This window comes from Amphibalanus amphitrite, unplaced genomic scaffold (assembly GCF_019059575.1).
Source record: "Amphibalanus amphitrite isolate SeventyFive unplaced genomic scaffold, NRLGWU_Aamphi_draft 000003F_arrow, whole genome shotgun sequence".
In the NCBI taxonomy this organism is placed as follows: Eukaryota; Metazoa; Arthropoda; class Thecostraca; order Balanomorpha; family Balanidae; genus Amphibalanus; species Amphibalanus amphitrite.
In genome coordinates, this window is record NW_024881500.1 from 939255 (window position 1) to 948683 (window position 9429).

Sequence of the window (9429 nt, forward strand, 5' to 3'; positions counted from 1 at the left end):
CGCGGGCCCGAGCGACGACCGAGCTCCGTCTGCCGTCCGACGAAGCGCCCGCGGCGGTGTTAACTCGCGTGTCCGTCGGCCCGGGTAAAACTGAATGGTCGTCGACGAGCTGCCCGGTCGTTGATCGGAAGTGTTAGTGACGCGTGACTGAACACGGGACAGAAGAAACTGCAGTTGTGGTGGTGACGAGAGGAGGCGATGAAATGTGAGACACGAGCGTGAGTGTTGGAGGGAGGCGTAAAACAAATGATGGTGAAATAGCGAGATGCGAAAGGCGTGGAAAGGAGCCATACCGTATCAGAGCCTAGGGAGACTGCTTCCGAAACTTCCTATGATCAATTTGATCAACACATATACATGCATTCATCAAGTTAGGAATGGTTAAATTATATGTAGATAAAAGTTGTGATAGCTATTGCCGAGTGAATATCACAGCAGCTTAGCTCCTCCCCCATCAAACACCTCGATCTTATAGGGCCTAAGCTCTGGGATCGACAACTTCTCAGAAGTTCTAAAATGAACGACACGAATCGGAACCAGAAAGCTGTCCCTTTTCCCATCAGGTTTTACGACGACCAGTGGCTGTGAATTACGCAAATACATAATTCAGTTAATTATCCCGCACTGTTTTGTAATTTGACCTCTCTTCAGAGCTAACAAGATCCAAGATATGCCAGCTTTCCTAGATTCCTGAAAGTGTTGTCACCGAAAAAGTCTGATGGGCATTCCAAATGAAACAGTTACACCTGAAGTTGATGTTGGCTAGCTATTCGCTCGTTTATTATAAGCGTTCGAGACACGTCGAGAACGTCGTTTGTCAATCATTACGTAATCTATAACGGTTTGTATATCAATAGATTCCTTGAAGTGTTTCTCTCTCGTTCGCTTTTGTAATTCACTGCTTTTTTAAGCATGGTCTGCTCTCTACATCAACTTCTGTAACATATTTAGATGACGTTTTTCTAGTCATTGAATTCCATTATCGGTTTACCCGAACGCATATCGCATAGCTAGCGGTGTTTCCTGACCACTTATCTAGACTTTGCAGGTATCTAATCACCATTCCCTGCAGTACATCACGTTCACAATGCGCATGTCTCATCTACGGCACGGAAGATCCGCGAACCTATCATCTTGAGCGGCGCCGTGCGCCCAGCCGGCCCCTCTACCGCCGAGTATTGTTGGCAAATACCCGTGTGGCACACATCCTCGGCTCATTACGCATGTAGATAGCCGGCATTAGTTATCCTCTTCTCCGCGGCGAGCGGCGGCACTGGCCTACTGCAGAGGTATGCCACCATCGCTGTCCGCCGCGAGAGCTCTGCTAGCACCGATAGTGCAGCGCGGGTCTGTAATTATAGCCGCTCTCCGACCCGGCGGGTCACCAAGAGGAGGGAAGGCACCGACCTCGCAGTGACCTCATCCCCAGTCGACGTCTGGGGCGCCTCTCGCGTCCGAGCCCCGTCAGACTGATCGCTGGCAGGCAGGCAAATTGTGGGGTGGTGACCACATTCTCATAGGAACGTCACACATTCCGACGTGACCTCGTTAGTGATATTTGATCATGTCAGGTGTTGTGTGCTCACATACTTACGCCATCCGATCGTTCCGCTGGATTGGTCGTGATGACTTCATCTCTGAACACATCAGGGACATTCTAGTCTGGAGGACTCGTACCCCTTGACACTGATGCTGTTTACTTTGTACATAGATAGTTTGATCTATGGTAGCCTAGGAATGTCGAGTTTTGCTTGGATAAAAGCTGACCAAATTCAGTGTCGGTATTTATTTTCGTTGTGATTTTATCCGTCATGTCACCAGTTGGAAAAGAGCTGGTGAACGGAAGTCTGCATGCTATCTGATATCCGTACATTTAACTGACGGGATGCGATAAAAATGGATGCTGATTTAGCACGGTTTGGTTGATGCTGCTCACCTCTCATTCGCAACACCTGCAAAGCGTTCCGAGGTAAATATTTGCCACACGCGTCAAAAAGTATTGGACATAGTCGCTCAGCACTGAAAAGGTAAACCTGAACCGTCCTGACAATTTTGTCAATAGCCGTTACATTCCGGTAAAAAAAGAACAGCGCTGAATCTTAGGTATAAGAGATTAATGCTTTAACCTTTTGGAACAGCACCGTATATTTACATACGCACCACAGATCCAAACAGCTTATTTCCTCTGATTGAAAATGGTGCAGAGGGTGGTATTTTCACTCTGATAGGCATCTGTAATTTGGGACCATAAAGAACCATCAATGTTCGAAAATATGCCGACTGCCACCGGCTGAGAGCAGGATGATGAATGCTACCAAACCTATAATCAATTCATTATTCCTCTGAGCTCGTCGACCCGAAGGAAATATTCACTCTGTGTCGGCCGGGAAACATTTGCATTTTTAATAGGCTAATGACGACATACTCCGTCAGATCATCGATAATGTGTGGTAAACGTTAGCGTAGTATAGAGGAAGGCAGCAAAAAGCGGGCTACTTTGAGCGGATAAGCCCATCAACATGGAGTTCCATGATCGCATGCAAGTGGTCAGAACCCGTGCAGGCCATACTTAACTGGGATTCATACGGGCAGAAGATTGCTGACATTCGAACTTAATTGCAGGAACTATCGGATGACCTGTTGAACTCATTCTGATCTCACGGAAACAACATCCGTGTGGTTGCATCGTGAGGTTTTAGGGCCAATGGATTCACCGGTCGGTCCAAGCCACATAGCTGTGAACTCCAGCTCTCTGCTGACAGCGGTAGCTGCCGCACTGTATAGCGGGCGGGCTGCGTGGTGCGTTCGGCCGTGTTTTACGGCGCTGCGGCGACTCTGATTACCTCCCCCGGCCGTTGACCTGACCGTGTCTCCCGTGGGGCCCGCTCAGAGCACCTCACGGAACACGCCGCCGCCGCGGCCAGCCCATTTCACGGACATGATCGGGCGGTTCGGGTGGCGACTGCGCGGCCGTCAGCCTCCCGCTGGGAGACGTTTCACGACCGCAGAGAGCGCTCTCCGGCACCGCGGCACGGCAGTGGTCCGCGCGGTGGAACCACGCCCAGCGCCGGGGTATATTGTCCCGCGCACACAGTCTCACGGAATCTCACGGAAAATCACGGAATCTCACGGATGGATCGACGGGTCATTGGCATGGGAGGGCACGCCACACACAGATAGGAAAAGGGGTAAAACATAATGCGAAGTGCATCACGGTCAAACCCACTGAGTGAATAGGAGGTGTGAGCCTAGACCCAAAGCTATCTGACTTTTAAGCTCAAGCACAATGAGAATTTGAAACGCATTAATTGTCAACATCAGAAATAATGAAGTGCATATTAACATGTTTTATTTTTTAACAACCAAGGGTTGTCTACAATCCTATATTCCTCTCCGCTTCTTAACCCTATTCCTGGCGGGGGGGGGGGGGGCTCAGGAGCCCCCCTGAGGTTTTTTGGTTATTTCTCCCAAACGCGTTGAGCTAGGAAGCTCAAATTTTCTGACTTTTCCTAAAAGGCTTCTACGCAACATGTCTGAAAATTTTGAGTTGATCTGACCTCAGGTCAGGTCACCAGAGGCGGTTTGGTGACCCTACCTCAGAAAAGTTTGCAATCACGCCAGAGCTAGAGTTTTTGACCGATCAATTTCTTCTCTTCAGGGTTTAGTTAGGGTACCAGTATGTGCAATTTGTATATCTCGGAATTTTGATATCGGTGACCTAAGGTCAGGTCAATTTCGCGACCTCCCCATTATAAGTCAATGGGGGAAAAATCAACTCCCTGTTTTTACCACTAAAACGGGTCGAAATGGCCCCATATACCATACATGACTTCATATACGATCAACCTTCACTACCTTGAGGTCTGTTTTGCTGTTGGGCAGCTGTGAGGTCATGTGACGTCATCAAAGGTCACCAAAGGTTTTTGGCCAATAACTCCGTACAGGAACAAGATACAGACGCGTTGATGGTCTCATTGTGTTCAGCTCGTCAAGACGCATCGAATGATATACATGATGACCTCGAGGTCACGTGACCTGAGGTCAACCTTTGACCTTGACCTTTCGAGGTCAACATATATATCATTCGATGCGGATTGACGAGAGGATCACGATGATGCCCTTAGTTTGTTCCTATCTTGACTAATTCGAAAGTTATTCGAGAAAAACTCTCCATATCTAGCGCCGCCATTTTGACTTTTTCGACCCCTGTGACGTCATCTTTGACCTGACCTGAAAATGACCTTAGTAAAAATTGTAGATCTTGGCCGTGCGTATCCGATGCCGTTTACCGCTTGTCGCTATCTTGCTTCGTTCTCGAGATCTCAGGGGGGGGGGGGGCGAATCGGCCCCCCCCGCCAGTTTCTTGTCCCGGCGGAGCCCGCCAGGAATAGGGTTAAGGCCTGGCTACACTATGCGTTTTCTGCGTGCGTTTTTTGCGAGTTTGCGTGATTTGCGGAATATCGTTCTAGAAAGAAACGACATTACGTTTTTGTTAAATGTTTTTCATATAAACTTTTAATTAACATAAACGTTTTATTAACTTTTATATAAATATTAAAGAAGGTTAATTAATAATAACCTTTTTCTAGAACAATATTTTGCAAAACACGCAAACTCGCAAAAAAACGCACGCAGAAAACGCATAGTGTAGCTAGGCCTTTACTCCTCTTTTCTCATTTATCTCTCTCTCTCTCTCTCTCTCTCTCTCTCTCTCTCTCTCTCTCTCTCTCTCTCTCTCTCTCTCTCTCTCTCTCTCTCTCTCTCTCTCTCTCTCTCTCTCTCTCTCTCTCTCTCTCTCTCTCTCTCTCTCTCTCTCTCTCTCTCTCCTCTGTGTGTGTCTCTGACCGTCCAGGACGGCGGCCTGTGATTGACACGTCTATTGTCCCCGGTGGTCATTAGCGTCATATCGGAGACAGATGACCGGCGGCCCGCCACGTCATCTCCCGTATACTGGTGGAGGCCGGTCACTTCCGGTGACACAGTTCGCGAGTCGCCAGAGTCGAGATGACACGTGAGGACTTTGGTACGGGATTAGAGGAGTCGAGACTCGAGAGTCATGGGTCTATAGGCAGGGAGCAGAAAGAGTGCCCGGGTATATGACCGATAGTCTTTGAACGCGATAAAAGGGGCGAAAAGAGGAATTCGACGTAAAGAACATTGGAACTCAGAGCTATTGGAACTTCTTTCTAGGCCCGCGCCGGGCCGGGGGGGGGGGGGTGAACACCCCCCTTGCGGTTTTTCGCAGATATCTCAAAAACGGCGGCGCTCCGCGCCGCCGTTTTTGGCACACCTGTTCGTGCATCTTTTCCGCACATGTTGTAAAAATTTCAGACCCAGGTCATCTTAGGTCAGGTCACCAGGTCACGCCAAGTGACCTCACCTCAGAAAAAATAAGAATGCTCGTCATAGCTACACCGACTGAACGATTGCCTTGAAACTTTCAGCGATTGATTAGAGCAACACTATCTATAAAATGTATATCTCGGAATTTTGATATCGGTGACCTAAGGTCAGGTCAATTTTGCGGCCTCTCCATTATAAGTCAATGGGAGAAAATTGAAAAGCGCCTGTTTTGCACGAACGCTATTCTAGACACTCTCAAACATCGAGATGTAGGTAAAATAGACACACTGAACCAGAAAATGGCAACTGTGACCCCTCGTTATGTCCCCGAGGTCATCTCAGGTCACGAACAGAATCTAACAGTTTTTCGATGATAACTTCTGATAGAGGCGTGCTAGAGCGCTGAAAACGCCTTAGATGTGTTCGGCTCGACGTTGCGGATCGACTGATATGCAACCTGACCTTTTTCGGTCAGGTCATGACCTTGACCTGAGGTCAAATTTTTAAGTTGACCTTTCAAGGTCAAATTATAGTTCATTCGACGCGTCTCGACGAGAGGAACACGATGCTGGCAAAAGTAATGTCATAGCTCTTTTGAGTCAAAAGTTATTGCCGAAAAAACGTTTTTCGTAAAAACGGCTATTTTTGGAGTTTTTGCCCTCTGGAGGCTAAACCGTTGACCTGAGGTCAAATCTGAGAACATTACTCAGAAAGGTCTGTAAAAGGGCTATCGAATGCGCTTTTTTTGCGGCGCTGTAGCTCTATTGGTTCCCGAGATAGCCGTTGGCAGTTTCCAAAATGTTGAAATAGTCAACATTTTACCTTTGGTGACCTCTGGTGACCTGACCTTTGACCTGACCCAAAAAATGACCGAAGTGTTTTCGTCCTTATTTTTGACGTTCTTTCGATTGCCGCTTACCGCGTGTCGCTACGTGGCCCAGGAGCCGAGCTAGAAGGGGGGGGGGTGTTCAAACACCCCCCCCCCCGCGGCCCGGCGCGGAATTTCAGAGCACCGGCCCGGCGCGGGTTAAGAATTCGAGCAAACACAGCCTTATTAAATTTCTTACTGTTTTATTGAAACGCCCGTCTTTAAACGGTGTCGACTAATGACCCCCGAGTTGACCCCAGAGGCAGGGGCTCCGTATCGCCTCTGGAGATCTATCATCAATGGGCTTGTGCGCGCTCCAGATATCATTTTCTATTGAGGTTCTCGAGCCGTCTCATCTTGTGTGAGGATAGGCTAACAATGGGAAACCATACAGGCTTTCAGCAGCTATGGGAACCCTCGACATACTCAGTGACGATCCAGATCACTGGAATAGTCATAGAGTGGCGCGTGCGACTTTCACAGTCCCAGGCCCAGGCAGTCACCAGCTCCGCAGTGATCCACATTTAGGATGCTGGTTTTCAGAATGCGAGTTCCATTTGTCATTCATACATAGAATCGCTTATATAAATTTGAAGCCTCTTTGAAATGGATTTACAATTTTACGATCATGTTGAATAAGTTATCTTGCAACAAAATTTGTTAACTATGGGAGCTGGTTACTACTACCCACATTTATACCTACTCTACGACCTTTTACATTTTTGTGGTCCTTAAAGGGACCCTCCCACCTTCAAAAAAGTTTAAGAATTGGCATGAAAGTGATGTCGCTCGGTTCAGAAAGAGCGAAAACGAATAACTACCAAATTTCACCGAAAAATATTCGCCGGTTTTCAAGATATTAGACTTTTACTTTTGTTTACTTTTTGGGATCTCCGCTGTTCCTAGCGACTTTATTTGGAAGCAATAGTTTGGCAGCTGAAAGTGCGGCACTTGTTGCGCGCAAAGCAGCATATACCACCGCGTGCTACAAAACGTTTTAGTCAAACATTTAAAAATCGTTAGATATCTGAGCTGACGTCACACATTCAGAGGGGTATTCCTATGCATTAGCCCCTCTGAATCAAAATGCTGCAATTTTGAAATTCAATATTTCCGATTTAAGGCATTTCTCGATGTTGTGAGTGCCGAAACCGGTAATTGTGAGCCAGGGATCCCATTTTGGCTATCTCAACTCAAATCTAATGTTAAGGTGGGAGGGTCCCTTTAAATCCGTCATAGTCGTAGTATGAGTAAAGTGTTTTCAAAATGATTATAATATGCATATTGCATAGCTCTTCTGATGTTGACAAATGCCTGCCTCCTCGAAAAGAAGCAAATGATTTGCACTCGGAACGTCGTAACCTCTATTCGCAACGTTTAATATTAAATAATGTCCAAGGCAAAACACATCGGTCAAACTGGCTTAGAATTAGTCCACGTCCCATGTGCTGTATTTTTCATATTTCTAATAACGGAGACGATAAAGTAAAGATAAAACTATCATGTGACCATAACGGCTATTCAGACGGAAGATTAGCACGTTTCGTGTAATATCATATTCAGCCTTTATAAAGACAAGTCTTATTAGTATATCTATCATCCTGGTGATATCATATCACCGTGGTGCACCTCGGCGTCAAGAACCTGATGCTTTGATTTAAAATGACAAAATCGTATTTATGTACAATGCAATGTAAAACATTTAAAGATCGCAGGATGCTGATAATCTGACAATGTGCGTTTTTCAGAGTGAAACTTGACACGTTAAGCAACACATACTAATATAGCTATTATCGGTCTTTGCAGATAACGTCGCCACCGAAACGGGGAACAATGTCAGTTATCATTGCAATGTTTTGCGCAACACCATTTGCCTCGGTCTATTCCTAACATATTCTAATACCATGACGGAAATAAGGTGAGCAGCCAATCAGCTTGTTGTGCACCTATTGGCATCTGTTTGTGCACCCGTTGAACTTTAATACTTAAATCGCAGCCGGTCTAAAAAGGACACTATGGATGACTTTAGGGGCGGGTTCTACAGATACAGATACAGATATTTATTCGGAAAAGATCCACACAAAATGTGGCTACGTTTATACGCATGGGTTGTATTCCTATCAGCCAAAGATGCTGCGTGTTTTACGCCAAGAAGTCACTCAAACTATCGCGTCCGTGGGGAAATGGTCAGCAAAACACAATTCACATCAACCAAAGGCCATCACGTGCATGGGCATCGCTCCAAATGCACCTAGCGCTGAATGCACACCCACCACAGGCAGCCAGAACCGTAATCATACGAGTATATCCCTCAACACATCCCTCCCTCGGACTGACCTCAGTTGTCACCGACGTTGGCCTCCTGTCGGGGGAAGAAGCCTCTCTTCCCTGTCGGTCACCGTGCCCCGCCGCCCCGCCGGGCCGACACTGTCCGTTCGAGCACCACCACCACACTGCCGCCTCCTCCGTCGGACCGACCGGCATGCCACGCTCGCCGCACTCCTCCCCTCTCTCCCTCCTCCTCCCTCTCTCCTCCCTCCTGGACCGCATTCTGGGTCAGATGAGTCGGCGCGCCGCCGCTGCCGCCCCGGGCGCTGCTTGCGCTATACGTGAACTGTGCGTACTGTGAGAGACAGCCTGTGAGACAGCCGGTGTGACACCAGTTTTCTGTAGGGCGTGGTAGGTGTATAAGACGAGAGATAGTGGGGGAAACTTCATGAGGGTACTGGAGGCTGCCAGCGGTCATATACACGGAGACTGGGTGCACACGCCCAGGCCCGAGTGTGGCCTTGCGGACTCGCTCAGCTGGCTGATGGACAGCAACAGCGCCGAGTCATGGCAGCTAGTAAGGCTGCTTGTAACAATACATCCAAACTGATTCTCCTAGTTCACCTGATGTAAAAAGCTGCCCGTGCTTTGCAAACGTGACTTTGTTGTGCCGTGCTGTGTTTGTATCTTCATGTGTCACGGTTATGTTATGAAGATATGTTCTCCTTGTTTTGTCCTCAAAGGATGTCAAATAAATATGATGATGATGATGATAGTTGTGTTTCTGTCCTCATCTGTGACAACTGGCACGTTTGAAGGGTGGAAAGCACGTATAACTTCAGAATTGTTTCATAAATCGTCAGGTTTCAACGCAACATACCGATAGGTAAATGATTGTTAGTCTGAATAAATGCAGTTCTTTCACTTGAACCTTTTTTAGACTCATTGTC

At 47.4% G+C, this 9429-nt stretch overlaps 1 protein-coding gene across 1 annotated transcript in view; it reads right to left on the reverse strand.

Moving 5' to 3' along the window:
- The window catches only part of LOC122364253 (filaggrin-like), a 34086-nt gene extending 25423 nt beyond the window's left edge, over window positions 1-8663 (reverse strand). The window contains exon 1 of the mRNA XM_043334493.1: window positions 8549-8663. The gene's annotated coding sequence lies outside the window, so the exon portion shown is untranslated. The remainder of the gene's footprint in view (window positions 1-8548) is intronic.
- Window positions 8664-9429: the final 766 nt, after the last annotated feature.